This window comes from Parus major, chromosome 14 (assembly GCF_001522545.3).
Source record: "Parus major isolate Abel chromosome 14, Parus_major1.1, whole genome shotgun sequence".
Lineage (NCBI taxonomy): Eukaryota > Metazoa > Chordata > Aves > Passeriformes > Paridae > Parus > Parus major.
In genome coordinates, this window is record NC_031783.1 from 14,508,924 (window position 1) to 14,512,709 (window position 3,786).

Here is a 3,786-nt window from a genome sequence, read left to right on the forward strand (position 1 = left end):
TTGGTTTGGGTTGAGTTGGGTTGGTTTGGTTTGGTTTGGTTCAGATTGGTTTGGTTTGGTTTGGTTCAGATTGGCTTGGCTTGGCTTGGATTGGTTTGGTTTGGTTCAGATTGGCTTGGCTTGGCTTGGCTTGGCTTGGCTTGGCTTGGCTTGGCTTGGCTTGGCTTGGCTTGGCTTGGCTTGGATTGGTTTGGTTTGGTTCAGATTGGTTTGGTTTGGATTGGTTTGGTTTGGATTGGTTTGGTTTGGTTTGGTTTGGTTCAGATTGGTTTGGCTTGGATTGGTTTGGTTTGGTTTGGATTGGATTGGTTTGGTTGGATTGGTTTGGTTGGATTGGTTTGGTTTGGTTTGGTTTGGTTTGATTTGGTTTGGTTTGGTTTGGTTTGGATTGGTTTGGTTTGGTTTGGTTTGGTTTGGATTGGTTTGGTTTGATTTGATTTGGTTTGGTTTGGTTTGGTTTGGTTTGGTTTGGTTCACATTGGTTTGGATTGGTTTGGGGTTTCTGTGTGGTAGAGAAGTGGCAGCCCACTTCTCTCAGTGCAAAGGGGAATCCCTGTGATTCCCCCAAAAGTTAATTTTTATCTTTCCATCTCTGAAGGGATTCTTTGTTCTGTGTCTGTCGTTTGAGGATTGTTCTTTATCTCTGAAATTCTTTATTCTCTTCACAAACACCAGATGGACTGTGCCGAGCTTTAAAATGAAAATAATTCCTTGCAAATTTAACAGATTCACGTTCCAGTTGATTTTTTGGGTGGTTTTTCATTTTTTGTACCTCTGCAAAACTCAGAGGACAGAAGCTGCTGCACAAATACTTTCCTAGAGCCCGTCTGATTCATCTCCTCTCTGTCCTGGCAGAGCTCAAAGAGCTCATGAAACCTCTCAGAGGTTTGTTTTCCAGCCCTTGCTGCCCTGCCTTTGTTCAGCATCATCTCAGCAGCATGAAATCCCTGCTCAGGAGCTGGTACTGCTTCCTGTGAGCTCATGTGATGATTAAACTGGAGAACAGCTCATAAAGCCCCTTGGTAAACCACAAAAATGCTGCTCAGGTTTTAAAGGTCTGACAGAAACCCCGGCGGGTTTGTGCCCTCGCGGAGCTCCTCGCGCTTCCCAAACTCTTCCTGTTGTGTCTGGGTGCCACGGAACGCCGGATTTTCCCCCTGCACAGCTCCCAGGGGCAGCTCTGGTTGGGCTGGGATGGATTTGGGTGGATGGAGGGAGAGGTCTGAGCCGGGTGTCGCTCCAGATGTGCCAGCTCTGTTTGTGACAGGCGTCACCCCTGAGCTTTGTGGAGGAACTGGGAGGATTTCGTTCAGCCCGACCCTAAAAAAAACCCCAGGGACAAATCAAAACCTGGTTAAGATGAAGGAAAGCAGGGTGAGATTAGAGATCAGGGAGAAATGAATCCCTGGGAGGGTGGCACAGATTCCCAGAGGAACCGTGGCTGCCCCTGGATCCCTGGAAGTGTCCAAGGCCAGGCTGGAGCGACCCTGGGATGGCAGCAAGTGTCCCCAGGGAGGTGGGAACAAGATGATCTTCAAGGTCCCTCCCACCCCAACCCATCCCATGTTCAACGCTCCCCTCTCACCCCTTCTCCCCTCGGGTTTGCTCCATCCCTGTCACTCCCAGCCAGGAACTCCGGCTCCTCCCCGGCTCCTCCAGAGCCCCTAAAGAGCAGCAGGGCCCTGGGGGGGCTGGGGGACCCCAGACAGAGCCGAGCCCACCCCATAAATGTCCTAATGGCAGCGAGTGAATGCAGGCATCCAGCCCCTTTTAATTGGTCCTTTATTGATAGCTGGCAATTACTGACTTGTTTCGATCACAGGGGGGAGGCTGCCGAGGCAAAAAGGGTCCCAGTGTAAGAGGCAGCTCTGCTGCATTTACAGCATTTCAACAAAAACCTGTTTATTTAATATTTACTGCCCTTTTCTTCATTCAGAATGACTTTTATTGACAATCCTTGTGCTCTGCAAAGGAAGCAATAAAGTTTAATGTTGATACACCACTTAATTCTGCTTTTCAAGATTTGAATTGACATTACAGACAAGTTTTATTGGACATTTTATAATTGTTATTGGAGTCATGGTGGCGAGGTTGAGTGAGTGTATTTTTCCAGATTCCAACTGGCCTGGAGAATATTGCTTTGTCAGGAACCCAAAAAAAAGTTGGGTTTTAAAGGAGGAAAGTGGGTTTTTTTTTCCAAGTGTGAACTTATTCTTCTTGCCTGCTTCACGTTTGTAAGGAAAAAAGCTTAGAGAGGGTGGAAACATCAGAGAGGAGGTGCTCAGCAGCCTGAGGATGGATGTGTGTCCACCAGGGGATTCCTGTGGGGTTGGGATTCCAGCCTGGAGTTCTCCTGAGGGAGCTGGAAGCTCCACCTCGTTCCCACCCTGGCCGTGCACAGGAGGTTCCTGCTGGGCTTTGTGTTTGGTGGGACCCAGGTGGGATTTAGGGTGGCTTTGATGGACACCAAAGTGCTGCCAGCACCTTGATTCCCCCCTGGAGGGGCCACAGGGAGCCTTGGGATGAGCCCATTGCCAGCAGATCCATGAAGGGCTCGCTGCTGCTGCTCCTGGCCAGGGATGGTCCCTCCTGCTGTGCTTTCCTGCCCCTCAGCTTTGGGGTTTTTTCTCTTTGTGAGCTCAGGTCAAACCCCACCACTTCCATGGACCTCCTGGGCACTGCTGCCAATTGGATCTGCCAGGAATAAATTATCCATGGAAGTGTTCAGAAAACTGTGGATGTGACGCTTGAGGACGTGGTCTAGTGGTGAATGTGGTGGTTGATGGTTGGATTTGAGCTTTTCCAACTTCAACAATTCTGTGACTGGCTGGTTCTTGTAGCAGAGGTGGGGTCTGAGAAATGGGGGTCTGAAACACCCCAACATTCAGGAGAAATCAAATCTAAAACAGGGCTGTCAGTGCCTGGAGTGAGGCAAAAGGTATCTTGGAGGGTCTCCAGGTGAGGTGTGGACCCTCATTCTTGGTTCTGCAGAAGCAGCAGGGCAGAGCCTGCCCAAACCCCAAGGACTTTATGGGGTGTGGGAGGCTGGAGGTGCTGCTGGGGAAGACAAATCCTTCAGCTCAGTGGGGATTTTGCTGATCCCTGGATCTGCCTCCTCCAAGCCCTGGAGCTGCGAGTTTTTCACGCTGTCAAACTCCCAGCTCCCACCAAACGTATTTCTTGGCTCTTTGGAAGCCAGAAACAGTAAAACTGCAGCACTTGGCAAAGGAATCGATGAGGGGAGCCAAATAAAAAGGCAGGAAAAAGGCACCTTGCCCCTCGGAGCTGGCAGGTAGCACTGGACTGAGCGAGGGAGGGAAGGGGCTGGGGTGGATGTGGCAGTGCCAGGTGGGAAGGAGCTTCAGGAGCAGAAAGGTGAAATCCATAAATGAATAAACAGAATGGAAATCCGGTGCTGTTGGAAAGGCAGGGGCACTGCTTGGATTCCCAGTCACAGCCAGAAAGGCACGACCTGGGGAGTTTAGAGTGTGGGGAGAGTTTTAAGCTTTTAAATCCCTTAGGATCTGGATGGATTTGTGGAGTCTGAGTCCTTCCCGTGGCCCTTGGAAGCTCCTGATGTGTCCTCCAGCACGGAGCATCCTTGTGGCTGCAGAAATCCCTGGATGAGCTCAGCCCCCACAGCCAGGACAGAATTCCCTGGAGGAGCTGCAGCGGCTGTGGAACATTTCCCCCCTCCAGATGCTGAATGTTGGCACTGCAGGGTCTCCCCTGCTCCCACTCAGGAAATCCTGGGATGGTTTTCAGCAGGAGCCACCTCCAGAGCAC

At 50.6% G+C, this 3,786-nt stretch overlaps 1 protein-coding gene across 2 annotated transcripts in view; it reads left to right on the plus strand.

Moving 5' to 3' along the window:
* LMF1 (lipase maturation factor 1) overlaps positions 1 to 3,786 on the plus strand; it is a 143,557-nt gene that overhangs the window by 98,689 nt on the left and 41,082 nt on the right. The window lies entirely within an intron of this gene.